This window comes from Cupressus sempervirens, chromosome 10 (assembly GCF_028749045.1).
Source record: "Cupressus sempervirens isolate cs-2001-9-10 chromosome 10, ASM2874904v1, whole genome shotgun sequence".
Classification (NCBI taxonomy): Eukaryota; Viridiplantae; Streptophyta; class Pinopsida; order Cupressales; family Cupressaceae; genus Cupressus; species Cupressus sempervirens.
In genome coordinates this window covers 708,440,950-708,452,860 of record NC_143127.1, presented here as the reverse complement: position 1 = coordinate 708,452,860, position 11,911 = coordinate 708,440,950, and the positions used below count along the sequence as shown (strand labels likewise).

The following is an 11,911-nucleotide window of genomic DNA, read 5'->3' as shown; positions in this document are numbered from 1 at the left end:
CACTCCAAATCCGTACACAGCATATCAACCCCCTCTAGGTGGAAGATAAATAATAAATATATCCCTTAAATTGACCTTAAAACTTCACCTACCCATTTTTAATCCAAACAGAGCTCTGACAATTGAGCTTCCATAATTTTGCAAGAAAAGTTGCATGACAACTTTTATTGCAATTTTTGCAATTTTTATATTTTTTTCCAAAACCTTAACATAAAAACTTCACAATGGCTACCCAACTATACCAAAAAATGAAAAAGGTTTATTAAACTTTAAAATGATGATTTTTGGTCAACTCCTAATGTTTGACCAATCATTGACCACCCTTTGACTTTGCTTGCTTGTAACCTTAGCATAACATGAAATCAAATTGCCTAAATGCATAATAAGAATGCCTCAACTAACTTGTGTCATCTTGGACACTTATTGACCTTCAATATTCTCCTCCTTGGTGTTTGACCACCTTATTTAGGACCTAGAGCCCTTGTACCATTTTTGCACATAATTTGTCCAAGCTGATTATTTATGGATCAATGGAACTTTGGGTATTTTTGTTAATTTCTTGTAGTTTTTATGATGGTAACTACACATCATGCATTACTCATAATCTTATAGATGATTTTTATGAAAATCATATTTCTCATTGTAGATTTTTGAATACTTTATGCCACAAGTTACTAACTTCTTCTACTGATACCTTGCCTTTCTTGGGTACATGCAGGATATTTCAAGACTTCCAAAATCTATTTTACACCTACTTGAAGCTACAATTCCGGTAATAATTTTTTCTATAGCTTGTCTAGTCCTAGTGAATATGGGTGTTATTTTCAATAGTTCAAAATATGCAACAATTGCCATTTTTTTTTATTTGTAGCCAACTAAAGTTCCATTCTGATTGGTGTAGGGGGTGAGTGATCCAATGCTTTACATTGGAATTCTTTTGAGCATGTTTGCATGATATGTTGAAGATCACTACTTGTATAGGTAAGTCTAATATAAAATTTGTACTAGTTTTTATTCTTTGAGGATCACCATATTTGACATGATGACATGCACTATTATGAATTTAAAATTACACTATGTTGGAAATTAATTAATTTAACTATTTTCTTTTCATGGTAGCATTAACTATCACCATTGTGGTGCATCCAAGACATGGTATGGTGTTCTTGGACATGCAACTAATAATTTTGAAAATGTAGCTGTGGAACATGTGTATGGTGTAGAAATGGCCATGCAAGAAGAAGAAGATGCAACTTTTAGTTTGTTGATAGGAAAAACAACAATATTTCCACTAATAATATTATGTGACCATGGAGTTCCTATTTATAACGCTATACAGGAGCCTGAGGATTTTGTAATTACATTTCCTCAGGTATACCATGCAAGCTTTAGTCATGGTAAAGACATAGGAAAGATTATTTTGTTGAGTACATTTTGCTAACTGTGTTTGATTGATTTCTTAAAATTTTTGATTGCATTACTCAAGTGAAGTGGGGCCATGTAAGGTGTATACAGTGTTTGGTTAGGTTTTTTGTCTTATTGTTGACATATTAAATATCGTTGTAGGTTTTAATTGTGGTGAGGCAGTAAATTTTGCATTAGTTGATTAGTTTCCATTTGGGGCAGCAGCTTATAAACGATCTAAAAATTTGAATAGAGTACAAATAATTCCTCATGAGAAACTATTGTGTAAAGAGGTAATGCTTCATGCAAACAATAGACTAGGTTCTGAAGGAGTGCAAAACTTGATGAAGATTGCATTTGCTCACCTTATAAGACATCAACATCAGTCCTATTGGTCACTAAAGAAGCAAGAAGCACATATATTTTACTCTCTGGGTTATGACAAAAATGTACTATGCAGTGTCTGCAATCAATGGTGCTATGTTGCATTTGGCATATGCCAATCCAACATGCACACTGTGTGTTTAAATAATGATATGACTTTCTTTTCATTATTAGTTTTGATCATTCAGCCTTTATGTTTCATTGGACAACAAAGATGATCCTAAGAAAACTTTTACTCGTAATTGTTGGTTTACATCAAAATGGATTTTATTTCATGAAGTGGCAATTTGACTAGTAGTTACAAATGCATTCTCTATGTGGTTATCCTTTGTATACACAATATGGCTTTCAATGACAAATTATTTACCATGAAAATTGGTATTAACTATATATTGGACTATTTTAGTGTTTTTCTACATGCCTTGATATTTTTTAATTCGCAACAATACAATGTGGATGTGGTTGCATACCAACCATCTACTTGAGAGATGATATATCCACAATGGAAGCAATAGCCTAGGAATTTGAACAAGAGGAGGGGATGTTGGAAGAATCTTTGAAAGAGCTGCCTATCTTGCTTGATGAACACAATAATTATGTTCCATACTTTAGTGTCATTTCAGAGCAAAATCAAAATTATGTTATTTCTTCTTTAGTGTGTTGTAGCCAAAATAATGGAATGGCCTCTGGTTCTAACAAGGAAACTTCCAATGAGGTTGGTTTGGTATTTTTACTATTCAAGTTGCTTGCTTACAATTTTTTTGTTTGTTTTTCATTGTAGATTATGAACACAACAGATTATGAACAAAGTAGATTATGAATGTTAGTACTAAGAAACCTCTTGATTGCAATTCAACTTTATGATATTTATTGCTTCTTCTCTATAGAAAGCTTATTATTGAGCCACTGAATGGCCACAATAGAGTTCTCAAGATTGTTAAGATAATGAATTTTCTTGAATAAATTTAATTACAACTAGGTGTTATATACAATTTATTTGGTACTAAATTTCAAGTTTTTAACTAATCAGTGTTTACAGTTCTTTATATCCATCCCTCAACATGGGCTTTAATGTTGTCCTGCCATATCATAGTCATTATCTTATTAGAATATTTGGAAGAAATTTTCAATGAAACAAATAAGGATGCAAAAATTGGGATATGTAGGACCTTGATTGGCATGCAACCTATAAAAAATGTGATTGCATTTCTTTTGATTAGGCTTTGAATAGCTTTTGACACTGTTTTCTTTTTCATTGGACCGAGTTCTTCCTTTTGAAGCCGCCCTTAGAATAATTTCATGTAACCATATCCTTTTGATCTTCTATTACCATTGTTACATATCACCTCAAAAAGTTGTTAACAACCATAGGATTATCTCTTTATTCTTCACTTATCCACTATGACTTTTGCACACATAGATACCAATTAAGTTTGTCATGCTTTATGACTTTTGTTTTTAGTATGCTCTAGGTGCTTTATGGATTATTTTAATTAGGTTTAGTAGTAATACATTAATATGAAAATGCTCATGATATTAAATATTTTAGTCAATAGGTCATTTGACTATTTGTGCTCCCTTGTTGCTGCTTAAGATGTGCTAAGAAGCTCCATTGATACTTAGCTAGCTTTTGGCAGTCTTCTTGTTCATTGGAATAGGTAATATTTTTTTGAGTTCCCTTGTTGTTTAAGATGTGCTAAGAATCTATATTGATATAGAAAATTAAGATAAAAATTAAAATACCAACCCTATTCGCATAATTGTAATGAGGAATGATCAATTTATTTCTATCCTGGGACTTCTGCACTTATTGAAATCTAAACCTAGAGCATGTGGCATTTTGCAGAGAATGGGAAGAGCCATATTCACATAACTGTAATGAGGAATGATCAATTTATTTATATTCTGGGACTTCTGCACTTATTGAAATCTAAACCTAGAGCATGTGGCATTTTGCAGAGAATGGGAGGAGACATATACCAACTTCTCTTGCAGGTAAATAATGAAGCACTTCTAGAAGGATTAACAATCCCTGAATCATTCACCAATCTCATTACTAATATGAAGGAAAATCCATATGATGCCAAGCTAATAACAATTAACTAAGGATAATAATGAACAATGATGATGCAAAGGACAACAATTAAAGTGCGGCAATACATTATAAATTGTGATTCTAATTGGAGTCATGATTGGTATAAAGGCAAAGAAACAAAATTTAAATTATACTAAACAATAATTAATGAATAATATTAAGGCACTTGAAGCGATAATCAATCAATAAATAAGGAATTTATTTAAAACCCTAGCAAACAATTAACTTTATGATGCTCTATATAGGAAGTCACTGAATCACTTTGCCCTTGCTAATAAAACCTCTTTCCTGAAGTTGCAAACTGAGTGCACTAACATTTTTGCACAAAATTGGAAATTCTATGGGTTTCTGACTACATCTTTGTTTACTCCATTAACCAATTTTGAGGAGGTCATTTGAAGGAAGACTTTTACCCCATTTATATTGTGAAATCTTGTATAATCATTTACCCCATTTATACAATCTAAAGGTGGACAAGTGTTACTAATTCCATTCATTGACCATAATCTTGTTCAAAATCTCTATTTAAGGAGAGAGATTCTCTTCAAACCTTAACTATTTGGAGTGCTATTCTTCTCCATCAATTCAACTGATACTTACAATTTGAAAATCAATTCTAGACAATTCATTACTAAAAAAGCTTTAGGAGGCCACTAAAATGTCCACCGTGTATACTAATGTCATCATTGTTTTACATAATTCAATACCAAACAAGCTTTACTAGACCACCACAATGCCCACAACATGAACAAGAAGAAGCCCATTCCCAAACCCACAACCATTTTCATCTTTATCTTTTGCCACCACCATAGCTAGACATTACGTAGATAACTCGAACACCAATTTCATTTGACCTTTCATCAACTACAAATCTTTAACATTCATCACTATCACTCTCTCCTAACATAACTCCCCAACATTCTTCATCCCAATTGGGATTTTTTCATGCCCTTTCACCTCTATTGTATTTTTTTTTAAACAAATGAGATTGGTCAAAATTTAGACCAATCTTTGTTCACATTTCCACCAAGAATTGGTCACAATTTTGACCGATTCTTTGGTCGTGAGTATGGCATCATGGTTATTGACAGACCATAATTGGTCAAATTTTTGACCATAGTTTGGTGTCTATTTCAACTAATATTGGTTGACATTTTGACCAATTCTTTGGTCATGTGTATGGCTTCCTAGTCATTGATAGAGTAGAATTGGTCAAACTTTCGACCACACTTTGGTGGCTATTTCGACGATGTTTGGTCAAACTTTTGACCAATTGCCACCAATAATGCTCATACCAAATATAGCTTGTTTTGAGCAAGTATTTGGTCGAAATTCCGACCACTTTGAGGGTTCATCAAAATTTTGATGACAAAAATTATGACGCACCATTTGGTTGCAAATTCAACCAACATGGGTCAAAATTTTGACCAATTTTCATCGAAAAATGGATTAAAATTTACTAGTGTTAACACTAATTAGATCTCACCTCTAACATCCCCTTTTCTTGGGCCTTAGCTAACAACTAGCATATTGTCAAAATACACTTATTACTTTACATTCATGGGAAGGTAGTTATAAATATTATCTTACATGTTCATGTGAAGGAGATTAATAGTTACAATAAATTTAATTGAAATATTATAGCTAACAATTGAAGGCATAATCAAATAAAACTAACCTAAAGATTTTAAGTTTGCAATACCCTAAATTTTGAAATTGGAATATGCCTAGGCAACATCTACATAATTGTGGGTTATTCCACATATATATACTACTTAGGGCATAAAAGTTATACCACTGTATTGTAATAAAAAATATCATTTAGGGCAACAAACCCACTGTAACATCACTTTCTCCCATTTCTAATTATGACAATTAAAAGTAAATAAATATACATGTATATTCATATTTACATGAATGAAGGATAGTTGTAACAACCATCAAGCATATCTCATACATGCAGTTATATTTCATGATCAATTTATAAAATCAAATGATTTCCTAATATATTTAAAAGGAAATTGATTTATAAGAATTGAAGGGAATAACTGATTAAACAAAATTAACCATCTAGAATTTCTTCAAATTGAGATTGCAAATATCATTAAAAGTAAAATACCCATTACAAGAACATATTTGAATGTAGATTGTATCTCTGTCTTGAGCAAGCCTTGACATTTTCTGGAAAGGAGAAGCATTGTAAGGGGCTTAACCTCTCAACTGTGAACCCTTAAATATCCCCACACAATCTCAACTAAGAAAGGCCCTCCCTTCCCATAAATAGTAATGGGACACCTTGTCTAGCTATTGAGCATCCTAGTATTTAGAGTATCAACACACTGCTTGACTAAACAACAAGATCTAAACATTGGACTACCATGAGCTAACTCAGTTTAATTTTTTTTTATTACTTGCTTATTTTTTTATTATTGTTCTTTCTCTTATCACGTAGGGACCCATGGTTTAATGAATATCAATACACATTGATCCAGGGGATGAAAATTACTGAAAAGTAAAATGTCCCCAATGCTCCAAGAATCAACATCATTGCAAGTGTTCACAATTTTGACTCCAACATAACTTGAACGATCAAAATTGGAGTTCAAGTGCAAAAATTATGACTGGTCAAAATTTGGTCAAATTGGGACCAAAGGTCATAAAAGGGTGAAAAAATAATAATCTCAAAAGTATTTGACAATGGATTCCAAATGAAAGAGCTCGTCAAAAGCTTTCCAATGGCGTTCGTTTCATCAAGAACGGAGATCGGATATAAAAGTTATGATGGTTTCAAATTCCAGTAAAAGTATGGATTTCGATGACATCAACATGACATCACGAAATCATAAAGAGAGGAAAAACATTCAAATTTGAATTAAAATAGCTATTTAATTCGAATTAAAGGAATGAGATAATGGGAGTTGAACTCCTAACCATTGGCCTCCTAAAATTAAGGCCAACCAATGGGCTATTTATGGCATATGTAATATTAAGGGAAGAGTTGTTATCTATTCATAACAAATCCGCCCAAGCTTATTTAATTAGGGGTATTTGTTGAAAACAAACCCTTAATTTTGGTGTCAAAATCATATCCAAATAATGGTAAAAGGGGTAAATTCGAAATATGTAACCAAAATGGGGGATTTTGTTAGTTAATTGTTTTAGCCCATTTTTGGCTAAATTTGATGTATAAAATGGGGGTAGTAGGCTTTGGAAAGGCATCCGGGTGATGAGAAAGAGATTATGATTTTGGAGACTTGATGATTATTCTTTCACATTGGAGAGTAATGCTGTAATTGTGCTTGAAGGGAAGATCTTGAACACTTGTAATTGATTTTGGAGCAAATCGGATTGGTCCCTCTATTGGAGCAGGACCCGGAGATGTAGTCCGACCCGCGGATGAACTCTGTTATCAATCGTGTTTTGCCTTATGTCTCTCTACTCTCTTTCTTTCAGTCATTACCTTTTTATGCTTTGTTCATTTCAGCATTTAAGTTGTGTTAATTTGCTAATTAACGCTTTGAAATTTTACTTTATGAAATAATGTCAAGCATTCCTCTGTAATAGTCCTAGATCCTAATCGGATCACACACCCTTCATCTCAACCATGCTTGTCTTCCTGGATGAATGTCGAGGTGATTCCTTATATGATATCTGGTTATGAGAAATTTAAATATTTCCATCTTATCATGCCTAAACTAACCTATGCCATTATAAATGAGATATTCTTTCATTATAATAAAATTCTTTATCTCAAGATTTCAGCTCCCATCTCAATAATATATGGACTATATCCCTGTACGAGACATCATCTTTTGATGGTAACATATGAGCATTGATATTTGTAAACAAAATAATCACAAGCATAAACTTTTGATTGTGAGAAATCTATTCTAATATCAATATAATAGAGGAAATACAAAAACTGACATTAGTCCGACATTATTTTCAATAAAGAAAAATATTGAAGCCTTTCCTAAGAGGCAAATCGACAATACAAATACAAAATTATGTGAATAGAAGATAGTAAAAAAATTTAAATACATGACCTAAAATTAGTACTGATTGATAAATAATCTAGTGTTGAATTTTATCGCCCTCTTGATAAATTAAACTTATCTCACATCCTAAACAAGAAATGTTGGGAGAGAAACTATAATAGCTCAATTTCTCAAACCATCCGATGTATATGATCACACTCAAGTTGGTAAAACATAGAAAAAAATGAGCTAATAGAATTACAAAGGTAGTAATAATGTTGTAGAACCTAGTAATGAATTCTGCCTCTTTGTTAAAAAATAGTTTCTTGCATTTGCATACTTGAACACTTTCTCAAAAATGGAGGTTCACCACTCATGCAATCAATCAATACACTCTATAGAAATGGTCTTTCACAATGATACTACGGTGTGCTAAAACCCCTAGATTTGTCATGGCTAAAAATGGTCACAAATATAGAGCTATAGCGGCTGTAGATTGAATGTAAAAGGTAGAGTTATTGTTGCTAAAAATGATCATGTTTTCTAAGCTTTAAAAACTTGGTAGTCGCTATGGTATTTTCTGTCATGAGTCCAAATTGATGTTTGAACAATAAAACATATACTTTGATACTATAATCTCTAACATAATGTTTTAATGAACAGGTCAACAATATAATGTGTATTCTTAGAAATTAATAAGTAATAAAGAAACCATTGAACAAATTATGAGCTTCCAAAACTTGGTAATCTTTGTGGTATTTCACCTCTTTCATCCAAGATAACTGATTCATCATATCCATAAAATGCCTCATGCTCTATAAAATAAGAACAAGAAAGGTGGTGGTGAAGGAATTATAAAAGAAAACAAAGAGCCATCGGACATGTGGAATATATTTAAATATTATAGAGGTCACTGAAGTGACATAAGGTCCAAATAAATAATTAGCAAGGTGGTCGCTCAAGGAAAAAAAAAAAAAGACTTTGGCCAAGGATGAAAAATCAATAATATTGTCTTAATATATAATATCATGGTATCTATAAATACCTATATATGTAAGTATGTATATGTCTATATGTGTAAATTCATAAACCCCAACCATATATTTCTTACATATATGCTAAATATTAAGTATGCGTATACATCTTTATATATATAAAATAAGTTTAGGTATACATATACATATACATGTATAGATATTTAGGTATTCACAGTGTTGATATGTTAGGACATGCTTTAAACACCAAGAGGCTCCAACCAATTAACATAATTATAAAGGAACCAACTTTTTCATAGTTCAATTTATGCTTAGTGCTTTCTTTTATTATTAAGCTATATATATATATATAACTATTTATCTCATGGTCGCCCAATGTACACTCTTTCTTTCCTAGTTTTTGTTAATCTCAAATTGGTTTTGACATATGAGTGACAATATACTTAAGTCATTTACTTAGTCATGCAAAATAAGTAAAACATGTCAAGCATAAGTTGTCAGATAGTATATGCTGAGGGAAGGATATTTAGTATATGTCGAGTAACTAGTAAGTGTTGAGTCACTCAAGTGCTAAGAAATAGTATGTGCTGAGTTATTTAGATGCTAAGTGATAAATGGATGCCGAGTCATTTACAGTCTGAGTTACAACATTGAAGTTGTAGTTGATGCCAAGCGTCAGGGACTTTAGATGCCGAGTTATACAATTTTGACATAGTTATTTGTAATGACACAAACTTTTATGTAGACCATTTTGGAGCTGACTTAAGGATTATTTTTTGATCTTAGATGATAAGAACGAATCTTTATTGTGAATCCCTATGTAGTACATGCATCCAATCATAAAAAGGGAAGGTTTAAGTGGCTAGATGGATGAATTACAATCGTTGATTCATACCTAACCCTAAGTCACCAAGGTCTTCTTAAGGAGGACATACCCTAAACTTTTTATATGTGTGGAAGGAGAAAATAGAAGAAGTTTTCATGCACAAACAAATTTCTTTCATGGTGACTAAGGAGTTAGGAATTGAGATACATTACATAATCATTTAGAGGAGAACAAAGGAAATGAATTAGAAGACATCACAGATACATCTAATCAGAAAGGATCGAGTACACATAAGGAAAGAGGTGATCTGTCATCAAGCAACACAGTGCTAATTGAAGGATTATTTTTGAGACATTCTAATAGATGAATTAGTTAAATATGTTAATAGAGAAGTCTTAATAAGCTATTGTAAATCCTTTAACAGAGTGCTTACTTCATTGTAAGTTGAAGTCCTTTAATTAGACATACTTATAACTGTTAGTGTAGTTTTTTATTTTTTCCTATTTTGCTAGGTTTTTCCTACACTTTTAATAATCTCGCTTAGGTTAATAAAGCATGTCTTATTAGGTGAATGGTTGTGAGGTGTCACCTTCCTACATGTGAGCATCCATTAGCTATCTTGGGAAGATACTTTGCTATCTTTAGTCCGATAGATGGTTGCTCCTCATTGGTTGGTGTTGCCACCTCCTCTCTCTTCCTTGCCTATATAAGCATGCTACCTGGCTTGTATTTGTATCTCTTATTTTTGCATCCTCTTAATGCTATTTTGCTTTCAGCATTTGCATTACTCTCTTAGAGACTAACTCTATGATGCTATTTTGATTTTGTATCATTTGCATTCATAGTTTAGATATTTACTCTTTGCACTAGTTTTTTGGGTTATTAATCTTTTCAGATTCTAACATGGTATCAGAGCTTTTCTATGTGCAAGAGTAGATTTTAGTTTCCTTATTTGAGAGATTCGGGGGGGGGGGCAAATAAACTTTATTGTAGTTTTTTGAAAAACGAAGTATGCTCTTCTCTTGCATCTTTGGATGATCTTGAGAATCAGAAAAGTTTTGACAAAAAACACTTTCTGGGTTTTTTTCGCAGCCCCGAAAAACCATCTGGGTATCTTTTAGATTTTGCATGCAAGCTGTATATTTTTTAGAATTGAGCATGCAAAGCTACAGCCATACTCCTCTTCGTTGGTAGTCACAGATTTGAATGCAATTTTTCTTCAAATCAGGGGGTCAACAAATTTTCGGAGCACTTTCAGCCCAAACGGACATCACCATTGGATCCGGAAGGCCGTTTGCAGTCAGGATTCATATAAAGCTTTTCAATTTTGGAGAAAGAGCTCCGGGAGGCAAATTTTTTTTGGTTGCAGGGCTTCCGTACGGATCGTACGCACGATTTCGGCATTAAAAAAAAAAAAAAAATTTTAAAAATATTTTTCGGGCGCTCAGTTGGGCGGCCACCCAACGGCCACCGCCGTACCACCCAGCGGCCGCCGCAGCGCAGCTCGCCGGCCGCTGCCACCAGCAGCGCCGCCGCTGAGCCGCTACAGCTCGGCGCCGCCCGCGGGCCACTCCGGCGTCGCCCTTCGGCCACCGTCGCTCGGCCAGCACGCAACCTCCGCCATTCGTTCCGCAGCTCCTTTGCCCGCTGCGTGGTGTCACGTCACCAGTCGCGTCTGACACTTTGGCAGTGACACGTGGCGTCTTCTGCCGCGTCCTGTGCCTGACACGTTGCAGGCGTGCCACGTGGCACATTGCCACGTGGCACATTGCCACGTGGCCCCCTGCCACATCATCATCCATACTGCCACGTGGCACCCTTTTTTGCAGCGATGGCCTAGAAACCGTCAAATTTAATCGAATCGTTTGCTGACGTCAGCATGACGTCATCCTTGCATCATCCATCCTTGCATGCACCTCTTCTTGGGTCATTTTGGACCTACCTTTGGTTTTTTGGCCATAACTTTTGCATACTGAGGTATTTTTCCAATCCAAAAGAAGCACCGGAAAGCTGGTTCCGAGACGGAGATGCTGGTATAGGTGGTTTTGAGTTTTGATTCAGTTTGGTTGCCTATTATGGTAGTCGAAGCTTGATGTTCTATTTTGCACTCTGGGAGGCGTATCTTGAGCTTCCGATCTCTGATTTTGGACTTCTTTATATCATTGGAAAGCTCTTTCTGTGCTCTTTCTAGTGATGCTAGTTGTTGTTCCAGATTCTATTCCAGACACTT

The 11,911-nt window shown here is 33.9% G+C and overlaps 1 pseudogene; it reads left to right on the top strand.

The window, feature by feature from the left end:
* Positions 1-712: 712 nt before the first annotated feature.
* Positions 713-2,608, top strand: LOC149535784 (lysine-specific demethylase JMJ13-like; annotated as a pseudogene).
* The last annotated feature ends 9,303 nt before the right edge of the window (positions 2,609-11,911 follow it).